The 24,309-nt window shown below is 43.5% G+C and overlaps 1 protein-coding gene across 6 annotated transcripts in view; it reads left to right on the forward strand.

Annotated features, from left to right (window-relative positions):
* The window catches only part of ZHX2 (zinc fingers and homeoboxes 2), a 123,396-nt gene that overhangs the window by 86,931 nt on the left and 12,156 nt on the right, over positions 1–24,309 (forward strand). The window contains exon 2 of one of the 6 annotated variants that reach the window (XM_032803520.2): positions 4,991–5,269. The exons of 4 other annotated variants lie outside the window; for them this stretch is intronic. The gene's annotated coding sequence lies outside the window, so the exon portion shown is untranslated. Of the gene's footprint in view, positions 1–4,990; positions 5,270–12,886; positions 12,993–24,309 lie in introns of those variants that run through there. One more of the 6 variants, XM_075063215.1, reaches the window with a different exon arrangement.

Below are 24,309 nucleotides of genomic sequence, written 5' to 3' on the forward strand. Positions count from 1 at the left end.
TAGGGCTTCAGATGGAGTCAGGCCCTTGTATTTTTTCAGTAGCCGAGTCTTATCCTTAATCTCTACACCCTTCTGTAGTTCCACCAGCTGACTAACTTCTCTCCGAGTCGCCTTGATCTTATCCTCCAACCTCATTTTCCAGGGTGGGTACATACTGTTGTTCTTCTTGATCGTGTAGCCAAGCATCTCCAGGATTGCAGAGGCTGTAGTGTATACCAGTTCATTGGTTTGAGTTATGGTGGTAGCAGGGATTGTCATGAGGGCTGTATTGGCATCTTCTAACATACTATCTGATTACCAAGGCTCAGTGGAGAAGTACAATCAGTCTCGAGGATTGACTGTAGCTAGTTTCTCCATGATCTTATGCCTCACATCAGCTGCTGTGCTCTGCAATGGAGGGGGTGGCAGTGAAGTTTCAGCTTCAGGTGTGGGCTGCACATCCACTTGTTCTTCCAGGTCTTCTTGAGTCTGGGATGTGACGTGGAGTTGGTCTCTCAAGCTGTGAGAGCAGCTTCCTCTTTACTATGTTGAAGCATTGGGTAACTAGCTGTTTCTCAGTAAGTGTGGATGTAGGTCTTCTGTCCATCCATAGTCCCCTCATACATCCCCTCTCATTAGGTCTGCTGTTGTAGTAGCATTCCATCAATTCCAGGTTCTCTTGTCTCATCCATGAATGGCTTGTTCCAGTAGCCCACTTATCCTCAGATTGTCCTGGTTCCTCAACATCTGGCGCAGACCTTGTTAATGCAGGCGACGTCCGAGCCGGCATGACTCTCCTAGTTTGTGTCACTCTCATATTTGAGGTAGGCAGGTGAAGCGTTAGGGGGTCTTTTGCCCAAGGGCCCCTACTGGAAAGTTGGGTACCAACCAGGATTTGAACCCCGGTCTCCCATATCAAAGGGCGGTGCTCTTAACCACTATGCTATCCTGTGTGTGCGCGCACACGCGCACACGCGCACACACGCGCACACACACACTATAAAGTTAGAATTTAGACTGTGTTTCTATTTTATTTCATTATATATATATAAAACAGATTTATAAATATAGAAAGCTAGATTTTAAGTGATTATAAGTACCAGGCATAGAGCTCAAAGTTGGTTACCTAAGAAATAAAATAGAAACTCAATCTAAATTCTAATTTTAACAGACTAAGCAAGATTTGAATCAAGCAACGTCTTACCCTAACAGATGGTACAAACAGGTTACAGTTCCTCAGTACACAAACTCAGGACTGCCCAGAGGATTCAGGGGGCCTAGGGCAAAGCCAGGGAGCTGCGGCGCTCATACTCACCCAGCAAAGGCCCAGGTCTTCGGCAGCATTTTGGCGGTGGGGGGCCCTTCAGTTGCTCCACATCTTCGGCACCACTAAAAGCCCCCCGCCGAAATGCTGCTGAAGACCCGGAACACTGAAGGGCCGCCAAAGACCCGGACCGCCACTGGGCCAGGGCTCGTGGGGCCCCTGTGGGGTCTGGGGCCTGGGGCAAGTTGCTCCACTTGCCCCCGCCTCTGGGCGGCCCTGCACAAACTGGACATCCTTCCAGCCTGAGATCACTCTTCCCCAGTTCAAAGTCTTGTTCTTCCCGGTGTTGAGATGGGGGGCGGAAGGGAAAAGAGGCCAAGTGATGATGTCACTGTCCCTCTTTTATACCTTCTTCTAGCTGTTTGAAAAATCCTTGTTGTGAACTGGGAGTCAGACAGTCCCCTTTGGTCAAGCAGTCTCTCCATTGTTTATGTACCTCTTCTAAGGAGCCTCTGGGATAGTGGATTGTTTTCTTGATGGGCCATTAACACTTCCTGGGTACTTACTTTGAGTTACAGAGTGTCACACACAGTGCAAAAGGAAATCTGAAGGATAAAGGAAATAAAGGAAAATGCAGTTTGAATTTTTCAAGAGAGTCCCAACCAAGGAAAGCACCAGAAAAGGGTATATGTGGGGACTAGTTAAGGGGAAGAGACCCAAAATGTATAGTGTGATCCATCTCCTGAAATTCCAAACTGAAATTCCGTTTTAAAAAAATCACCCTGTCTATCAGGAAGTTGGTCTCAATAAAATGGACACACAAGCAGATTAGTACAATGCCAGGAATGGCGACAATAGAAAAGAATGATGATGTCATCAAAAGACAGACCACTGCTTTGGCATAAAGTGCATCTCAGCTGGGATTTGGGAAAGGGGAGGTGATCACAGCAAGCAGATCACTGCCACTGCAGTAAAAATCTAAAGAATAAAGTAACTTTTATACAACACAGATAATTATAGCAGTGAATTTCTTTTTCTTGGACTTCCAGAGAATACTAAACTGGGTTGCATGGCTAGATTTAAGCATTCGATCTATAGGCATGTGCCTAGGACCCCAGCTGCTAGAGAGGTGTGATAGTGCTGAAACCGAGGCTTTCATTTAAATGAAAAAATTGTTTCTGTCCTTTATGGTCACAAAGAAAAGCTTGAAAATGTGACCCATGTTTAATTGCTGCTGGGCTGTCTTCAGACTTCCAGCATCCTTCACTAGAGCCAGGGAGGAAGCTGTCAGGCCTCCACCTGCCTCAATAGAGGCCAGACTCCTTCTCTGGATGCAGGGAGCCTGTCTCTTCTGTGATTCTGGGAGCCATCCCCTGCTGCTGTTCAGGGGATGAAAGTAGCCTAGGCTCCCATCACTGCCTGAGGAGAGGGCACTAGCACCGGTCCGCCCGCTCTACTGGAGTGATGGCCATGGAGGCCCACATGGGACAGTGCCTATGACCCCAGATTGCCTTAATCCAGACCTTTGTGGGTGAGTAGAATGACTTTAGGCAGCATTCCTAAAGCGATTTCTTAATGTCATCTGCCTTTTCTGTTTCGGAAACAAAATATTGAATGTACGGCAGTGTAAAAATTAAATATCTGGGGTGGGGGATGTCCTATAAGAACACCGGTGAATGCATTTAAAAGCACTACAGAGGAGCTGGTTACCAGTTTGAGATAAGATCCATTCAAAAGTGAGGTGTAAAATTGTTGCCTTTCTCTGACATCTTCAGTTTGCTGAAGTAACCTGGCTCTTAGATTAGAGTAACCAAGCCAGAGCTATTTAGTACTCTCCCCTCCCCTCCCCCAAACACACCCCAAAATGTATTTTAGCACTAGCTGGTTACAAAATCAGCAGTTCTTGGAACTTCAGAGTGATTTGTGAATCTTTTCCTCTGCTGAGGTTTTTGTGTATTTTAGTGCCAAAAGCATTGCTGAATGGTTAACATGTCTGTTGTCATTTAAAGACTGAGCATTTATTTGTTTGGGACCTTTTTTGCAGAGTCAAGGAGTGAAAGTGTGTGTTAGGTGAACTGAGTGAGAAATCAGGATATAGTCTGGTCTAGGGTTGCCAGGTGTCTGGTTTTTTACTGGAAAGTCCAGTCAAAAGGGGACCGCAGTGTCCAGTCAGATGTACTGACTGGATGCCAAAAATCTGAAACCACGGGGGGTGGGAGGGAGGCACCAGGGCATCAACCCGCATTATACCCTGTTCAGCTGGGGTTGCCTCCTACCTGCATCTCGTGGGCAGGCAGCAGGCTCCTCATCAGGCTACAAGTCCTAGTCCTGGAGCAGAGGAAGTGACAAGGAAGGGGGGGCGGGGGACAGCAAGTAATGGAGGGAGAGGAGCGAGAAGGGGGGTAGGGCCTTGGGGGAAAGAGGCAGAAAAGGGGTGGGGCCTTGGGGGGAAGAGGTGGAACAGGGGGCAGGACCTCAGGGGGAAGAGGCGGGGCAGGGGGTCCAGTTTTCAGAAATTAGAAATTTGGCAACGCTAGTCTGGTCTCCTTGCTGTCCTCCTCCTTTAGACCTGTCTGTAGCGCTCCTCATGCTTTTCACACTTTGTGATCCTCCAACACAGCACTGTGGATTATTAACTTCTTGTTCTGACTGAGAAAACATGTCACTCTGCAAAATTCAGCCTTTTGTATTCATAGGGGCCTCAGGAAGAATTTTTTTTTGCAGGGGATGAGGAGTGAGTGATTCATACCCTTAATTGCACCTTCAATTTGTGGGTTATTTTGCAATTAAGATCCCAAGAGAAATTCACATGAAACTGCAAAGTTCTGTACAGTGTTTGGATTCAAACAGAAAAATTTTGACTGGCTTCTGACTGAAAACATCTTTCTGTTCCATTTGGCTTGAAAGGCAGTCCAGGCTGCCCAAAGTACAGCTCCTTACTCAAATAATTATATGTAGAATTTTTATAACACCTTCCATCTGAGGTTTTCAAAGTGCCTCATTGACAAACAAGCCTGACCACACCCCTGCAAATTAGAGACGTGCTGTTGAGCATACTTCACAGATGTAGAAACCAAGGAATAGAAAGATTCTAACACTTGCTTTCAATTTCCCCTTCCTCCCTGCAAAATTTAGCTATAAGAGACTCCGTCATGATAGCAAGCACAGAACAGCATTGGGATTTAGAGCAGGAGGAAAGCAGTAGAGGGAAGGATAGGAACGATAAAACGTAAAAGGAAAACTGAGTTATGGCACTGAAGTGATGTTAAAACCTAGGCCTAGATCCTGATTCCCTTCCACTGATTTAGATAAGTGCAGAATTGTGAAGCTTTGAGTTTATTTACAGTTTTGTACTTCCATCAGCTGTATTTTATTTTGCACTTGCTGTATTTCATTCATCCTAATACAGTCCTTTTGGAGAGGGGTTAATACATTGTAATACTAGTTACAAGAAGTATTTTAAATAACTTCTTCAAATATTTGATAAAGGAGTAAACCTGTTAAATGCCTAGACTTAGCATGCATCAAAAAAAGGCAAAATCAAATAACAAGTGGACTTAATAAGTGGGAACTGAGAATTATTTCTCTAAGAGGACGTTTTCTGTATACCTAAGCAAGTGTTTTCTTTGTAAAAGGAGAGATCTCACTGAAATGTCCATATGTAATTCCCCATTTCTGCTTTTGTGACCTATTGCTCAAGATACATTATAGCAGTCTTACTCATGTGGACATATTTCTTCCCTGCAGCTGTATGGGCTGAAAGCAGGGAGTAGGGCCTGACAGCAGTGAACAGCAGCTCTTATTGTGAGGACCAGCCAGGGCAAAGGTAGGACAAGGCTGGATTCACTGCAGGACAGTCTGACCCAATCGCTCTACTCCAAGGCCACAGATACTCCCTTCTGCCTGACTACAGTGCCCCCAATAGCCTCATCAAAACCCTGGAAATTACCAGATGCCCAGACTATATCTCCTTGGTAACTGGCTGGATCACTGGTGGTTAATTTCAAAAAGAACATAATTACAAAGGTAATGCGCTTACTATGCTATTTTCAAGGGTTGTCGGTTCCTAAAACTCTTGTCCAGGGTCTTATCACCTATCTCTGGCCTCCCTGACATCCATATTGCCTTCTCCACACCAGTCCATACAAAGCAATGCTGCTAAGGACCACATTCCTTGCCTGTGGATCTGATCTGATCTTGTGACATGCAGTACACCCCTCTGAATTCCTCTCTTGACTTACCACTGTATTTCATTTCAGCTTGTTCAAGCTTCCTGTCTTCCTCCTCAACACCCCTCCTCCCCCATACATACACTCTCTCTCTCTCTCATCTGATTTTTGTCTCTTACCATGTCATCCCCAGCTCCCTATTCCATCAGTGATGTGAACCTCAGTACCCCATATGACTGCTTTTCACAACCACCGCTTCACTTTATTCCATGCTGCCCCCTCAGCATGGACCAGCTTTCCTGAGCTGCAGTACAGAGCCACTGCCCTCTTCTCATTCAAATCCTTCTCGAAGTCCCTCTCTTTCTGCAGTGCTTACAAGAGACTAAAGGCCAGATTTTCAGGGGCGGTGAATACCTTTTACTCTCATTGACTTCAACTGGAATCCTGGGGACTCAGCACCTCTGAAGGATTTCTGGGTCCACTGAATTCGATGGGAATCCATTCATTGGTTTCATGGCCACTGGACTAAGTCTAAGTTACTTCAAATACTTACTAATTTTATTAATCTGTAGTCCATCATCCTGTGTGTGTGTGGCAGAACAGTTACATAATTTGATTACTGTTCCCTGTGTGCAACTACTAATTGGCAGGGTTCAGCAAAAAAAACTTCTCCAAAGATTAGGTTATTACAGATTTATTTACTATTTCTTGCACCTTCCTTTAAGAATCTGGTATCTATCTGAGACAGGACATGAGAAACCACTGGCAGTTCTAAGGATGAATGTGCCATGCAAGTGCAAAGCGTAAAGCAAGTGATCTACTTTGATCACACATCTATAAATCTACTTGAGGGCAAGAAGAATCCTGGAATTCAATGAGCAATATATTCGTGTCTCTAGTATAAGCTACTATAAGAATATAAGAAGGGCCATACTGGGTCAGACCAATGGTCCATCCAGCCCAATATCCTGTCTTCCAACAGTGGCCAATGCCAGGTGCTTCAGAGGGAATGAACAGAACAGGCAGTCATTGAGTGATCCATCCACTATTGTCCATTCCCAGCTTCTGGCAAACGGAGATTAGGGACACTCAGAATGTGATGTTGCATACTTGCCCATCCTAACTAATAGCAGTTCATGGACCTTTCCTCCATGAATTTATCTAGTTCTTTTATGAATCCTGTTATATTTTTGGCCTTCACAACATACCCTGGCAAAAAGCTCCACAGGTTGACTGTGCGTTGTGTGAAGAAATACTTCCTTTTTGTTTGTTCTAAACCTACTGCCTATTAATTTCATTGGGTGACCCCTAGTTCTTGTATTATGTGAAGGAGTCAAACATTTCCTTGTTTACTTTCTCCACACCAGTCATGATTTTATAGACCTCCATCCTATCCCCTCTTAGTCTTCTCTTTTCCAAGCTGAAAAGTCCCAGTCTTTTTAATCTCGCCTCACAAGGAAGCTGTTACATATCCCTAATAATTTTGTTGCCCTTTGCTGAACCTTTTCCAATTCCAATATATCTTTTTTGAGATGCGGTGACAGATTTGCACACAGTATCCAAGGTATGGGTGTACAGTGGGTTTGTAGAGGCGTTAAGATATTTTCTGACTTACCTATCCTTTTCCTAATGGTTCCTAACATTCTGATAGCTTTTTTGACTGCTGCTGCACACTGAGCAGATTTTTTTTTCAGAGAACTATCCACAATGACTCCAAGATCTCTTTCTTGAGTGCTAACAGCTAATTTAGACCCCATTATTTTGTATTTACAGCAGGGATCAGGATTAGGCTTTCCAATGTGCTTTACTTTGCATGGATCAACATTGAATTTCATCTGTCATTTTGTTGCCCAGTTTTGTATGAGTCCTTTGTAACTCTTTGCAGTCCACTTTGGATTTAACTATATTGAGTAATTTTGTATCATCTTCAGATTTTGCTACCTCATTGTTTTACCCATTTTTTCCAGATAATTTATTGATGTCTTGGGCAGCACTGGTCCCAGTACAGATTCCCGGGGACACCATTATTTATCTCTCTTCATACTGAAAACTGACCATTTTTTTCCTACTCTCTATTTCCTATCTTTTAACCAGTTACTGATCCATGAGAGGACCTTCTCTCTGTTCTGATGACTCCTTACTTTGCTTAAGAGCCTTTGTTAGGGACCTTGTCAAAGGCTTTCTGTAAGTCCAAGTATACTATCTCCACTGGACCGTCTTTGTCCACATGTTTGTTGATCCCCACAAAGAATTCTAATAGATTGGCCAGGCACAATTTCCCTTTACAAAAGCCATGTTGACTCTTCCCCAACAAATTGTTTTGTATGTTTCTAAACCAGCTAATGTTGCAAACAGGGCCACTGATAGGGTTGACAGGTGTCCGGTTTTTGACCAGAACACCCAGTCAAAAAGGGAGCCCAGAGGCTCCGGTCAGCATTGCTGACTGGGCCATTTAAAGCCCAGTTGGCAGGGCTGGCAGGCTCTTTACCTGGCTCCATGTAGCTCCTGGAAGGGGCTAGCATGTCCTGCACTCTGGCTCCTAGGTGAAGGGATGGTCGGGGGGCTCCAGGCGCTGCCCCTACCCCGAGCGCCAGCTCTGCAGCTCCCATTGGCCAGGAACCGCAGCCAATGGGAGCCGCGGAGGCAGTGCCTGCAGATGAGGCAGTACACAGAGCTGCCTGGCTGTGCCCCTGACTAGGAGCCAGAGGGACATGTCACTGCTTCCGGGAGATGCCCAAGGTAAGTGCTGCCTGGAGCCTGAACCCCGTCCCATGCCCAAATTCCTGCCCCAGCCCTGAGCCCACTCCCAAACTCCCTCTCACAGCCTGTACCCCAACCTCTAGCCTTGAGCCCTCTCCCACACCCAAACTTCCTCCCAGAGTCAGCACCCCAACCCCCTGCCCCAGCCCTGATCCCCCTACTGCACTCCAAACCCCTCAGCCCCAGCCCAGAGCCCTCTCCTGTACCCCAAACCCCTTATCCTAGCCCCACCCCAGCCAGAGCCCTCACCCCACCCACACACACTCCAACCCCAGACCAGAGCCATCTCCCACACCCTGAACCCCTCATTTCTGGTCCCACTCCAGAGCCGACACCCCCAGCCCAGAGCCTGTACCCCTTCCCACATCCCAACCCCTTGCCTCAGCCCTGAGCCGCCTCCTGCACCCAAACTCCCTCCCGGAGCCCACACCCACTCCTGCACTCTGAACCCCTTATCCCCAGCCCAGAGCCCCCTGCTGTACCCCAGACCTCTCATCCCCCACCCAAGAGCTGGCACCCCCAGCCAGAGCCCTCAGTCCCCCAACCCCCTACCCCAGCCTGGAGCCCCCTTCTGCACCCTGAACTCCTCAATTTTGCCACGTCCACCACACTCACAGCCAGAGCCCGTACCTTTCCACACTCCCACCCCCTGCCTTGGCCAGAGCCCTCCCAGCTCCGAACCCCTGGGTCCCACCCGCAGCCTGGAGCCTCCTCCTGCACTTCAAAACCCTCATCCTGCCCCACCCCAGAAGCTCACACACCCAGCCAGAGCCCGCCCTCAGCCCTCCCCACTCCCAACCCCCACACTAACCACCAACCAAAAGTTAGCAGTGAAAATTAGTGAGTAAGAGTGGAGGAGAGCGAGCGACAGAGGGAGGGGGGATGAAGTGAGTGGGGACGGGGACTCAGGGAAGGGAAGAGGCAGGAGGCAGGGCAAGTATGTTCACTTTTGTGCAATTAGAAAGTTGGCAGCCTTACCCACTGAGACAGAACACCGTAATCTGTCTGAGACCCATCACTCCTTGCTGTAATTCAGATTAGAATTAGCAGAATTGATGCTACAAACAACAGTTTGCTTGCTTCCTTGTGTCTTGCCTGCCTGACCATTTAAAATGGGAAGAAAGGATTGTAAGTTTGAGAGACAGGTTTGTGTTTTTCCACCAGATTATGCACAATCAATTTTGGGTGGCAAGGGGAAAGAATTGCCTTGTGCACCCAAATTCTAGCACATACAAAGGCCTTTTGTGACCTCGCCAAATCTTTGTTGTAGCAAACCATTACTGTGCATAGAGGGCAATGGCATTATACTGTGTCAAATCTGAGTGGTGAAATATGCTTAGTAGAGGAAGGAGAAGCTCATTCTATCATGTGATCTGAAATGGCAAAGTGTGTTTGTTTGCCATTGTGCCTAATGCCTGATTTAAAAGTAGTAATGCTTAATAAACTGTAAAAGCTCACCTGAAATGTCAGGCATTATATGGATGGACACTGGGAATGAGCACTGTTTTAAAGGTTTTCTAGCAGGGATGAGTGTTTGCAAACTATGCTTATATTCTCACCCACTTTGCAAGCGAGGGGTGCATTGGCCTAAAAGAAACAAGTATCTGAGTCTAAGTTTAATTTCCTGTATTTGAGACTCTTGTCTCAACTCTTGAAGTAGTTATTGTCTCATTTGTTACAAATGAAGCCAACTTCATTGGCTAGCATTCCATAGAGTGCATTTTTGAAAAACTTGACTATATCCACAGTTTAGAGGTTGATGGGAAGGCCGAATTCAGTGTAATTATAATGATGGTTTTTATTTATGAAGTTGCTACCATGGCAGCTAGGGACAGACAATAATTCTTGATCCAGTTCACTGAAGGCAGCATGCTGTTCAGTTTCTTATTATTCTAAATAAATGTGTGGCTTGTGAGAGGTGCTGGGAGACTTTGTATCCTACTGTTATTAAACATTGCTTGTTGTGAGAATAAATATACAAAAAAGATTGTGAGATCCCCACATTCTACAGTGGTGTGGATCATATAAGTTCCAGAGATAGATAAGTGCCTAAGCTAGAAGTCTGTACGTGTAGAGGGAACACAGAAAGGTATAATATCAAATTGCTGCAAGGGATTTTAGCGTACAGTAATGGAAATCACCTGGCAGCACTTCAAAAAAAAATGTCCCCTAGTTGTGGTGTTGCACTTCGATGGCCATCTACAGAATACTTTTGAAAATAATTTTTCCTTTAAACAAGTTACAATAAAATACATTTTAATTAAAAAATGTGACAAGATCAGATTGGATCCCAATTAAACCAGGATATATTTGTACAAAAGCCTCTCATTAAAACTAAGTCCTCTAATCACCACGGGATTAAAAAAATAGAGAGACAAGAAAACCTAACCATTGTAAACCACTCCCTATTCAAGTACTGTATTCTTTGTACCCTTAAAAAAGCAAATCACCACCACCCAAAAGTAATCAGTCACAATGGAGCCATATAGATTTAGCCAGCTGATCTCCATCAAAAGCTTCTCTATCTTTATCTTATAAAGATACTTTTGCACAAGATCTTTCTTATCTTGGAGTGTGTTTCTTTTAAAAACTAGGGGAAGCAAGTTTTATGTTAATATCATCCAGCGCTGACTGTGACTGCAGGGGAACTAATCAAATTTTAGGAAGGAGCTGTAGCAAACAAATTGTTTTCCCCAGTGACAGGAAAAATAAAGGCTGGAGTGCAAGGGTAAGATTTTCAAAATGGGTGCCTGGGGTTCATCTCCTAAATCCATATTTAGGTCCTGACTCGGCCAGGTACTTAAAGATGTGACTAGTACCAAAGACTTCAGTGGGACTGACTGTTCTGTGCTTAAAGCTAGACGTGCTTAAGAACCTGGCTGAATCATGGCCTTAGGTACCAAAATAAGAGGCCTGGTTTTCTTGGGTGCTAAGCACACAGCAGCTACCCTTGGCTTAATTTGAGAGGTACTGGATGCTCAGAACATATGAAAGCCAACCTGTTTATTTAGGAGCCTGAATATGGACTAAGGACTCCTACTTTTTTTTTTTTTTAACATTTTTGAGAGCATAGTTATTGTGCAAATACTGCTGCTGTGTTTCCCCTGTAGTGCGTCCTGCACCCTTCCTTATAGTATTAAGGCACAGAAACCTCAGGAGTTCACTTTTAGTAGAGGGGTTTTAAATCTGGTTTCCTTTAATTCCAAATTGGAACCGGTGGTTTAAAAATGGGAACTATTGACCTGTCATGAGATGCTAAAAAAAGGCTCTAGGCTAACTGAAGTTCACATTTCAGAAACCTTGCCAATTTAAATGAACATATGATAGGTGGCATCAGTGGCAACACAGAGTTAAAGGAGGAAAATAAGGGAAATGGGGAAAACAGCAGTATATTGGGAGTAAGGTTGAAACCACCATGTGAGAGGAAGATTTTAAGCTATCCCATTCTCAGGCCAGGTCTACACGAAGCGTGAAAATCGATTTTAGATATGCAATTTCAGCTATGAGAATAGCGTAGCTGAAATCGATTTATCTAAAATCGATGTACTCACCCATCTTCACCGCGCGGGATCGATGTGCGCGGCTCGCCATGTCGATTCCGGAACTCCGTTGGTTTTGGTGGAGTTCCGGAATCGATGTAAGCGCGCTCAGGGATCGATATATCGCGTCTAGATGAGACGTGATATATCGATCCCCGAGCAATCGATTGTAACGCGCCGATACGGCGCGTCGTATAGACGTGGCCACAGATTACCCTCTCCTGATATGTGAAAAAAGGCTTGGAGAAATAGTGATCCTCCTTCAGCAATGTAAAGAGGAAGTGCATACAGAAGCCCCTGGGAGAAAGGAAATAAAGTCGTTAAATAGTGACCCAACTACATAATAAATATTTAAATCATGTGGCCCATCCATATGTTTTGATAATGCATCTTGATGGGTTGCTACCCATGCAGCCGAAACTTCTGAAGCATTTGATGGCACCTTATTTTATATATATAGTATAAAAAACATTTATTTTGCTTTCCACCTCTGCTAGATTTTCCTATGCAACAGTAATATTACAAACCCTGAGCTTTCAAAAATCATGAGCCGGGCTCCAAAAAATCATGAAATTGACTTAAAAATCATGATTTTTTATTTTTTTTATACTACACACACCAATATGGTTCTTTCTATTTGCCTTCTGGTGCTGAGGCTTTAAGAACTTCAAATATCACAAAATTACAACTGCTGGCAACACTAAGGAGGTATTCAATATGTAAAGGCAGCACAATGGGTGTGTCATCAACAGCAGGGATCAAACCCAGAATCTCTGGATCTGAAAGCATGAACAGCTTATGTGTGAGCTAAAAGACTCATCTCTCTTAGCCAAAGCTGATTCTGCAGGCTTATTGACCTCTCTGTGTGACCCAGTCAGCAGAGAGGGAAAGAGCATCACATTGAAGAAGCATGAGTTACCAATGTACATCATTCATTTTAAAAAGTCTTCTGTTTTTATTGTTCCATTTTATAAGGTATCTACTAAGAACTTTCCTAACTGGTCAATAAGCTACTCAAACAAAAGTCTATTGGGGGGAGGGGGGTGAAGTGGGTATTTGTCATTGAAACACGTCCTTTTGATTATTTGCAGGTTTTTTTTGTTCCTTTCTGTTTGTTTGTTTGTTTTCAAATTAAAAAGTTTTCAGTGCTTGTGAAAGGTGCCAGATTGCTGATGCTGGAAACTGAAGCCCAAAATTCACAGGGCAGGTACAGCAGGGAAAGCTTTTCCACAGCAAACCACCAGCGTGCCTCAACCTTCATTGCAGGAATCACATTTAGAAGTGAGTCGCCGCATATATTTAATCCCTGACATTTCTGCTGAGACTTAAATCAGGCACCGAATGCCCCAACTGTGCAGGTTTACGGGAGGCAGGAGGTGTGGGGAAGGGGGGGTGCTTTTAGCACAATGATAAGTTTTCTCCTCTGTGAAATCCTCTGGGCACTGCCTGACTTCCTGTATCATTTGTGACATCTGCCATATGTTGTGTTTGTCAAGCCAGAGAACAGTGCTTTATGGGCTATTTTTCAACAAACTATAGATCTTTTTAAAAGGTAGTTAAAACTTGTTTCTGTGCTGAATGCCCCGTACAGTAGGAATGTCCAGCAGGTGCATCTGGGCTTAACTCTGTTTTCTTCAACTTTGTAATTCAACTTCAAAAGTATTCATGAGTGCCTGTAAATTGATGGTGTTGCATGGAAAAGGTGATTTTTTTTTTCTAGTTAGGTGGAAGTATTGTACAATTCTCAGTGGAGACAGTCCTATTTGTGGAGAAGACTGGCGCTAGAAACACAAAGTGGTAAACACTTTGTCCTATTGCTTAAGCACTGTAAACATATGAAGAGAAGAAATCAAATGATGAAGGACCTGGCTAGATCCTAGACTGTCCAGTTTCCTTGTGGTCTGGGGACACTTAACCTGGTAGAGTTCTTACCTTATGTTTAAAGTGGATAAAAGTACTTCAGGGTGAGAATGTATTCCGTGTAGGTGGGGAAAAGCTGTCATGGAAGAGATCACAGGAAGGAGAAAGGAAACCCAGGAGGTGCCATTTAGATGTTAACAAATGGAGTTTGTTTCTAAAAGTTGCTAGAATGAAGAGTGATCCTTTAACCCACCCCAGGATAACTCACTCTTCTGTAAAGGCATCAAATTGCTTCAAAAGAGAAGAAACTAAATACTCAAACAAATAATTTTCTCCATGTAAAATCAATTGTGGATGCAGCTGGGGTTTACTCAGTGTAGTGGAGGGTCCTATCTAGAAATACATTTTCTATTCTGTATCTGTAAATCACATGCCTCCCATCTTATGCCCACAGTTAAAGCCAATATAGAGAAAGTTGAATCCAGTGATGGAAATTCAGCCAGCTGAATAGACAGGGAACTAGAGTGGCTAGGGTAATTGTTTTGTAATTTTATACTTTTCCTATTAAGAAAACTCAGTCAAGTTTTTAAAAACCCTTTTTTTAGAAATCCAGTTTGATTATTTTTTTTACACACACCGAACAAAAACAAACAAAAACCACAACTTTACTAGCAACATTTTTTTTACACAGTGCATAATTAACCCGTAGAATTTACTGCCACTGGAAATAATTGAGGCCAAGGATTTGAAGAGGTTAGACATTTCTGTGGCTATTGAGAACACTTACTGTTACAGATAAGTAGGATATTTAAAAATATAGTTTTGGAAAGATATAAACCTTCATGCCATGCTTGCAGAAACAGTCTGTTCCAGTGGATAGAGCACTGAACAAAAAGTATGGAAACAATGATTCCATCCCCAGCTCTGCCACTGATCTGCTGTTTGACTTTGGACAAGTCACTTCACCTCCTGGTGTCCGTTCTTCTGCCCATCCCTTGTCTGTTTAGCCTGTAAGCTCTTCTAGACGGAGACAGTCTCTGACTATGTGCAGTCATCATTCGTGGAACTACCATGCATTACTGTACTGCAAATAATTATGTTTCGGGGTGTAAACTAACCACCAAGTGACAAGGGTTAGAGGAGAAACTTCCCTTTTAGACAAATTATTCCACGATGATTCAAAATACAAAGTCAGGCTGACCTGAGAGGCAGGCTCCTAGAATTGCACTCAGGCACCGAAATATAATCAGCTTGATAAGGTGCTAAGAACCTTAATCTCCTGTTGATTTTACTGGGACTAGTGAGTATCTTTTTATATTTAGGACCCTAAACATGGATTTAAGCACCTAATTTTAAGCTATCAACTGTAAATATTCTGGCTGATGATCCTAGCTGGGAATTTTTTTTTAAAAGTCATGACACACAGTATTTTAGTTTAATATTAAACTTAACTGGGAAAGGACTGTCCATTTGTGTATGTACAATAGCTAGTGTAACCCTGATTCTGTTTGAGGCCTTGGACTCTCAGCAATGCAAATGACAAAGTTTATTTTTCATGATGAAAGTCTTCAAATTGCTGTTGTCTATAGTTTAAAAATCTGCAATGAGAACAAAGTACCTGTGTAAATTATATAACACTTACTAGTATGTCTTGGTTTGATAAGGCGTCTCCCAGTATACATGATTTTATACCATTTATAAGCCCAGATCACTATCACACTGGTCATATACAAGCCAAATTTGTTTAAAGACAAAGGGGAAGATTTTCAATGGCACAGAGGGTAGTTAGTCACACAACTCCTATTGGCTTTAATAATAATAAATACCAACCACTCAAAGTGCATTGCAGTCTATAGTGCATTTATTCTCACAACGTCCCTACTAGGTAGGGCAGTGCTATTATCTCCATTTTACAGATGGGGAACCCTAAAGTTCAAAGAGGCTAAGTAACTTGCCCAAGGTCTCATAGGAGGTCTGTGGCAGAACAGGGAACTCATCTCAGGTTTCCAAAGTCCTAGGCTAGTGCTGTTACCACTGGGTCATCCTTCCTCTGCAGTCAATACCCCCTGGTGCCTTTGAAAATGTCCCCTCCTCCCACCCACCGTCCCAACGCCCCCAAAAAACAACATGGAGTCTTGTTCAGTAGTTAATTGACAGGCTAGGGTGATGAAGACCAGTCACTAGTGATTTGGGGTGCATCCTTTAAAGGTACCTTAAGGAGTATCTTAAGAGGGCCTGATTTTCAGATAGTGCTGAGCACCAGCTGTCGGAAAGTCAGGCCCTTTGTACTGTCCCAGGTCGGGTGCCGAAAAAGTAGAGCACCCAGAATCACTAGTCGCTTTTGGAATCTTGACCATATGATTTTATAAGAAAGAAACTACAAATCACTTTTTTTGTTTAGAATTCTAGGTGTCAAAAAACAGCCATAATCATGAATACCTGGATGTTCTCAAATTGTGTTCTGTTTATAGCACTGTAATTTTTTTTTTAAGTTTCATTTTGTTACTACTAACATACATGAAGCAAAAATAACAGAATAATTCAAATTATTCAGAAGTTTCTTTAACATTAACCTAGTAAATTTACATTTCCACCCAAGTATTATAAATCTTATTCAGAACCCTCACCTTCTAATTCCACTTTCTTTTAATTCCATTTTATTCAACCTACAAAGAATCAAAAGGGTCTCAAGCCTCTAGCCAGCTACAACATGAATAAAAGTTTAGAACAGAGTTTCTCAAACAGAGGTTGCCACTTGTGTAAGGAAAGCCCCTGGCGGGCGGGCCGGTGTGTTTACCTGCCCCATCCGCAGGCCCAGCAAATCGCAGCTCCCACTGGCTGCGGATCGCTACTCTGGGCCAATGGGAGCTGCTGGAAGTGGCGGCCAGTAAGTCCCTTGGCCGGATCTGTGGACGGGACAGATAAACACACCGGCCCAGCCCGTAAGGGGCTTTCCCTACACAAGCAGCAACCCCTGTTTGAGAAACCCTGGTTTAGAAGATCTAGATTGTATTCCCCAACACATTGTCCCAATGTAAACTGTGCTCCAACTTCCAAGTATGAGATCTCCCCAAATTTTTTCCTTCTACTACTATTTTCTTCTGTAAATCATGTAAGTTATAACCAGCTGCTATATATGAACTTACTTATGGGTCTCATTTGCCCTGGTCCACTTGTGCTTATTCCCCTTTACATTATTAGAAAATGTGCTAAGCATGTAATTACAGTAGAATGTAATGGCATTTTCGCTATCCTAGTTGATATGCTTTTTTATATTACTGTAACAGCTGCACGCTAAAAACAGTTGTGGGGGGAGGAAACACTATCCCGTGTAGGTTCCTTTTCATACCCTGAAATGTAACTCTCATCCCACATCCCTGGATTTGTAAAGGAATAAATATTATCTCAACATTATGAACATTCATTTAGCTTTTCTAAATGGGGACAGGATAATAACTCTAATATACTGCACACCTTTACCATCTCCCCCTCCCATGGTCTTTGTGTGGTGAAAAATAAGGCAAGGAATGTATGATGATTGATCATGTAATGTTAATTAAAATCTGTTCTGGCCTAAACTTCTCGAGTATGACTTTTGCATAGCCATGCCTCTTGAAATTAAGTGTTTCAAAGTCAAGCATGCACATCCACGCTTTGAATCTTGTAGATGATGTGCAGGCACAAGTCTGAAAGGTATGGGGAGAGGGAGCCATCAATGAAGCAAGTCAGAAATTAACTAGCCAGTTCAGGTATAGAATAGTTGCAGTATTGTAGAGTGCTTGGCTTTAGAGTACTGACAGTGGTAAGAAATTCTGCTGATAAGAGGAAATCAATGCAACTGATTTTCTACTTTATAAAGTGCCTGTGCAGTCTGTGAGTTGGTAGAAACAATATCTGAATGGCATCTAAGAGTAATGAATGTAGACTGTAATTGTTTTTCAATCAGATTGTTTTGTTGCACTATAAACTGGGATAATATCCTGAAACCTGAAGGCATAAAGACTTGGCTGCTCTCTGTCAGAGATGTCCCTAACGTGTGTTCCCCAGCTGCTTCATCTGTAACTCACTGCGAGGAACGAGTTCCAAAGAAAAGAATTGGAGAACTGTGTGAGGCAGTTCAGAACTCAGTGAAATTAGACATCCGATCTGGGGCATTGTTTCTTGTAGCTTTTTTGTTGTTATAGTTTTGAGTCATAGGGCGCAATTCATTCCTTGAGTTGTGGTGATTTGTTGTGTTCAGGAAATTTATTATCAAGAACATACTTTTTATGGAGATTAGGCTACTGAGCAATTAAACCAAAAGATTAGTAAAAAAAAAAAAAATCCCAACCCTCCCTGTTCAAAGTGACAACACCACTCCCACCCTTTCTTGGAAATGAAACCCCAATTTTTTGTTCGTTCATTTGAATTTATATTTTCTTTTGATTATTGTTGTTCTTTTCCCTGCCACAAATGTCTGGATGAAGGCAGGTACTGGGGTCCCTCTGTGTTGATGTATGGCAGAGCAGACAACTGAGTAAGATAGATCAGTTAGATTCTGTTAGCATGATAAGCCATACAAGTGATGCCAAAGTGTGTCGGGGAGAGGGATGTAATTTTTCTTTAAAAAAAAAAAAAAAAAAAAGACGAACAGACCTCTTGGGTATCAATCTGCAGTAGGTACGATTCACCGAAGATAGGGTTTCAAACAGTTTGGGGTTTCATCCCTTACCCATTTGTCAGATCTGGCCAATTTTGATACTATTGTAGGATGCTGTATAGCATAGTCCCATTTCTGGTGTCTCTCTCCTTTCTCCCAGAGTTACGAAGATTTTCCTTATTGCTTTTTAAGGAGAGGTTTCTTAGAATTTCTGATGACATGAGGAAATACCTTTCTCACGCCCCTCATATTCTGCATGTTGGAGTCAAAGGCACCTCTCATCTTCTCTGTCACATTGGTTGCAGTTGCTCTTCTCTGGGTTTTGGCTTTGCTTTGTGCAAATGGGCAGTATCCCAACTACATGGGAAATTTCCACTCTGCTGCTTCCTCTGGGGAGCCAGCTTAGAGGGAGCACTGTTCCTCAAGCAGATAATTGTGAGGAGGGAGCCCCAAAGTAGAAATTAGGAGGTGCAACTGGCCCGTGGTTAGGGCCACAAGTGTTGAAAGAAAGGGATGTGAGTGTATGAAGAGGGGCTAATGCCCACTTCTCAAGAGGCTCAGCGTTCAGCAGGTAAAGAATTTTGATTCTTGGTCTGATCATTCCTAGGCTAGAACAACTCCTGAAGCCAGGTCTACACTAGAAACTTTTGACAGTACAGAAATGTCAGATAGGGGAGTGGATTTTTTTTTTTACATTTCTATGCCCGCAAAAGCCCTATTGTAGATACAGTTATACTGGCATGAAAGTCGTTTTGCCAGTAGAACTTATTTACCTCAGGGAACAGGCATAAGCTATGTCAGTAAAAGCACTTTTTTGCCGGTATAAGCTGCATCTATACTGGAAGGATTTGCTGGTATAGTTACACTGGTATAGTTATACTGGGAAACCTTTTCTAGTGTAGATCTGGCCTAAGCATTGGTTCATTTTTCGCAGCCTGTTGCACTGTATGGTTCTTAAGAACTCATCAGTGGCCCCATTCTTGCCCTCTGTTCAGTGCCTAAGGAAACAGCTAAGAAGTCTGGGGCTTTTTCTCACATGGATGCACAAAATCAGTTGACACTCTGTCCCCAAGTCTGGCTCTGTGGAGCCATTTTCCTATTTAAAAAGTCATTGTGAGGGGGAAGTTGAGTTATTCTGACCCAGAACTAAACAGTAACAAAGCCGTTCACTGTGGCCGCTCATGCAAATGCTGTAATGGATTTTTGAGAAGATATATTTAAAGGAGCAGGTCACTTTTGACCTGGACAATTCCAGCTCAAATCAGTTGTCAGTAGCAGGGCCAAGGAAAGATGCTTTTTAACACACACACACACACACACACACACACACACACACACACACACACACACACACACACACACACACACACACACACACACACACACACACGGCTTGGACCAAGCTCCGGCACTTGTTGTCTTTAGCTTTTTGAGTATTAGCTCATGAAATACCAGGATTTTGTGTTCTAGTGTGGCAAAACAAAAAGGAAATATGGCAGCTCAGGTTGAGGGGATGGGGGTGCAGGAAGGAGGCCAGGGTTTGGCTGTGTGAAGTCTATATTTCATCCCCATGTTCAGATGAGTCATGTATGCTTGGCCTGAACGAGTCACTGGTCTAAGGCCTCTCTGCCTGTTGTGCTCGCTGAGGCCTAGTTCCATGGCCCCTGTGGTGGAGCACCAGTAACAACAGCTCATCTCTGCACCCCCACACTGCCTGCAACTGCTTCTGTTAACAAAAGCAACTGAAAGGAAGGTCAATGGATTCCCAATGATAATGAAACATAAACAACAAAACAGGCTGGGTTGTGGTGAGGGAGGCTGTGCATGACTAGGGCAAAAAAAAATAATCCATTCTTGGCAAAACACCATTGGCTTCATACCAGGGATGAATTTGGCCCCTAAAAATCATAGTATTTTTGAAAAATTAAATGAAGGCTGTGAGATGAAGTTTAACTTTTTTGTTTTCTACGTAGGTTGGTTTGTTGCTGTGGAACAAAGCTAGGCTGTAGCTGAATGAGTTTGGGGTTTGATTGATTTTAAATCATTACTAGTTACAGAAACAGCCATCTGTTGGTACAATGTGGTGACTCATGCCAGCACAGTGGTTCTCAACCAGGGGTCCAGGGCCCCCTAAGGGGCCACGAGCAGGTTTCAGGGGGGCCACCAAGCAGGGCAAGCATTAGACTTGCTGGAGCCCAGGATAGAAAGCCGATGCCCACTGCATGGGGCTGAAGCCCAGGGCCCTGATCCCTGCCACCCAGGGTTGAAGCCAAAGCCTGAGCAGTGTGGCTTCGTGGAACCCCTCTGACATGGGGCCTCAGGCAGTCACCCTGCTTGCTATCCCCTAACACCAGCCCTGGCTTCTATTTGCAGAAAGCCAGTTGTTGTGGCACAAGTGAGCCATGGAGATTTTATAGCATGTTGAGGGGCCTCCAAAAGAAGAAGGTTGAGAACCCCTGTGCTAGCAAGTTGGTATTATTCCTTAGCGGCTGATCTAGTTAACTTTTAAGCACAGGAGAGTCTGAGGTGCCCGTTTCAGAGGAGCAGAGGCAGAATCATTTAACAACCTGTCAGAAAACCCAAGGAAGCTAAAAGCCATCTTTTGTGGGCTTTGATGTCCTGATAAGATGCTTCCTTTTGAAAGCTCTGAGACACTTGTGTTATTTTCTCTGACATTCCCAGTGAAAAGCTATTAAATTAGATGTGGCAGCCCCTCCAAATTCATATGATGTGATTCTTTGAGATTTGGCATATGTGATCTTCATTTGTTATGAGAACTGACTGGTAGCTTCAGGGCTGGAGGGGGCTTCTTAACAATTTTATATTAATTTATCCCAAATGAGACGTGAGCCAAGGTATTGGAGGGACAGGCACCATGGACATCTGAATTTACAGTGTCTCTACACTTTGGCAGACATCCCATCGAGGAGGTCAAGTGCTGGAGAAATGTTTTCCTCACCCTGACAGCAAAAGGCAATGTATGCATCAGCTGGTTTGAGATGCATCTTCACGGGCCCCCTATTTTTCCTCCTCTTGCAGGCAGGCCATCTCACGTAAAAGTCAAGGGGTCAAAGTGGTTTTCTGTGCCATCACAGAGATCTCACTGATGTCTGGGACTGGGAAGAACTTCTGTGGATCTTTTCCTGCAAGTAAACAGGGATGATCAGAATAGAGTTTACTTTTTACAAATCTCTAAAGGGAAGCATCCAGTTTGTCCTTAATTTGCACATAGGGTCACAATTTTTTTTTGAGCAGAAAAACTAATTCTTAAAAATAAATTTACAAACTGTAAGTTAAAAGGAAAAAAAAGTCTTTCCACATCATTCTCCGTAAGAGCTATTTGAGACCATGCCCAACTGGAGCCTTGTACAATTTTTAGCCTTAATTACAATCTTAACTGGAACAATGTCTTGCTTTCTTCTACATCTATCTATCTATCCATCTGTCCGTGTAGCTATTTATAATGTACCCATCATTTTGGTATCTCAGCTCCTCCACTCTATCCGAGCATCCTCACATGCACACGTTCAATAAGTCTTGTTCTGGCTTTGATGCCTCTTAGATTCTCTTTCTGTTGCTGATTTTATCACATGGTTCTTTTAGAGAAAATAAAACAAAATCAGAATAAAACAAAACATGTTCTTAGGGAGGCACTGTTGCCTAGTGGATAGAGCACTAGACTTTGGAATTGGGAAAGCTGGGTTCCAGTCCTGTCTCTGCCACTGGTGTGCTTGGGGACCTTGGGAAAGTCACTTCATCTTTCTGTGCCCCAGTTTTGCCACCTGTAAAGTGGGGATAATGATAATGCAGGGGTAATGCACTTTGAGCTCTGTGGCTGAAGAACTAGGTGGTATTATTATTTCAAAGTGGTGAAGCGAAAAGTGAGAAAGGGAGATGACTAAAAACCAAAGTGGCCTCTTTGTCTCTGTCTCTGTCTGTCTGTCTGTCTCTCTCTCTCTTTTAATCTTTATTTTAGAACAATAATAGTGGAAGCTTAGAAATAATTATAAAATGGTTCTGCAGTTGTATTTCATTGAGTGATGTCTGGATTTTGCCATGGTATGGAAACTGAAACATATAAGAAGAATTATTTCAGGGAAATTCTGTGGCCTGTTATGCAACAGATCAGACTAGATCAAATTGGTCCCTTCTGGCTTTATAAACTATTAATAAACTGACTGTGATCACTGCAGTATAAAAATGAGTTTCTTCTATGAGCAAATTTGAATTTGTTATTTTTGATGGAATAATCTGTCACATATGAAAGGGGGATGAGGATAGATGGTCTTGTATCCCCCAGCACTTTTCTAACAATCTCTCAGCACCACCAGTGGTAGCAAAAGATTTCACAGTTGCAGCATCTAACGCAGCTCTGAGCAGATTTAGGCACAATGGTGGTAAAAATGGATGAGCCCTTTTTTACTTCCACAAAACAAATGTTGCTACCAGTGATGCTCAGTGGAGACAGGGGCCTGCAGTAAAAATGGTATGTGACCATGTAAGTAAAGTCAGTATCATAATGCACATAATGCAACCTGAATTCGGCCCCCTGGTCTGAACTCTTCAAATAAAAAGAGAACTCTTATAGGAGTCAATCCAGATGTGTACAGTACTCCAATGTATCGCATCAGACTCTGCAAGGCTTTGGGATATGGACAGCATTATCCTTTCTGGTGTACAATATTGGCGCTCTCAGGTCAGAGGAGCGTGAACATAATAGCTCTGATTCAACAAAGCATTTCAGCATATGCTTAACCTGAAACACATGAAACAGTCCCATCCCTATTTATTGAAGCACCTAAAGATGTGCTTAATTCCCATTGAGTCCCAATGGGACTTAAACATGTGCTTAACATTAAGCACATCCGTCAGTGCTTTGCCGAACTGGGGCCAATATGCATTAGCATACTTCCCCAGCATGCCAAAGCATCGTCTCTGTTAGTATGTAGAACAGAGCTGTCCATACTAATAAAAGGTGATGAGAGGAAGCTGACTGTGACCGAGGGTATGGCTGCACTACGGGATTATTCCAATTTTACAGAAACCGATTTTTGTAAACAGATTGTATAAAGTCGAGGGCACGCGGCCACACTAAGCACATTAATTCGGCAGCGTGCATCCATGTACCAAGGCTAGCGTCGACTTCTGGAGCGTTGCACTGTGGGTAGCTATCCCATAGTTCCCACAGTCTCCCTCGCCCATTGGAATTCTGGGTTGAGATCCCAATGCCTGATGAGGCCAAAAATTTGTCGCAGATGGTTATGGGTAAATGTCGTCAGTCAATCCTCCCTCAGTCAATCATTTTGCGCCCTTTTCCCTGGATTGCCCGGGCAGAACTGTGGGATAGCTACAGATAGCTGCAGTCATCAGTCGCCCCTCCCTTCGTGAGCGTCCATTTGATTCTTTGGCTTTCCGGTACGCTTGTCTCAGCTCCTTAAGTTTCATGCAGCACTGTGTTGAGTCCCTGTTGTGGCCTCTGTCCATCATAGCCTTGGAGATTTTTTCAAATGTTTTGGCATTTTGTCTATTGGAACGGAGTTCTGATAGAACAGATTTATCTCCCCATACAGAGATCAGATCCAGGATCTCCCGTACGATCCATGCTGATTCTGGGACTGCATGGTCACCTGTGCTGATCAGCTCTCCACGCTGGGCAAACAGGAAATAAAATTGAAAAGTTCGCGGGGCTTTTCCTGTCTACCTGGCCACTGCATCCGAGTTCAGATTGCTGTCCAGAGCGATCACAGTGGTGCACTGTGGAATAGCTCCCGGAGGCCAATACCGTCGAATTGCGGCCACACTAACCCTAATTCGAAATGGCAATACCGATTTCAGCGCTACTCCCCTCGTGGGGGAGGAGTACAGATATCGATATTAAGAGCCTTTTATACCGAAGTAAAGGGCTTTGTTATGTAGATGGGTGCAGGGTTAATTTGGTTTAACGCTGCTAAATTCGAGATAAACTCATATTGTAGACCAGGCCCAAGACAGCATGGATCTATGCTGAGAAGTCTATTATGTAACAAACAGCATCTTCAGCTGTGTTCTCCTCCACACTTTTGCTGTACCATTTTAATAATTCACATTTAGTGAGAGCCT

Source organism: Chelonoidis abingdonii, chromosome 2, assembly GCF_003597395.2.
Source record: "Chelonoidis abingdonii isolate Lonesome George chromosome 2, CheloAbing_2.0, whole genome shotgun sequence".
NCBI lineage: Eukaryota > Metazoa > Chordata > Testudines > Testudinidae > Chelonoidis > Chelonoidis abingdonii.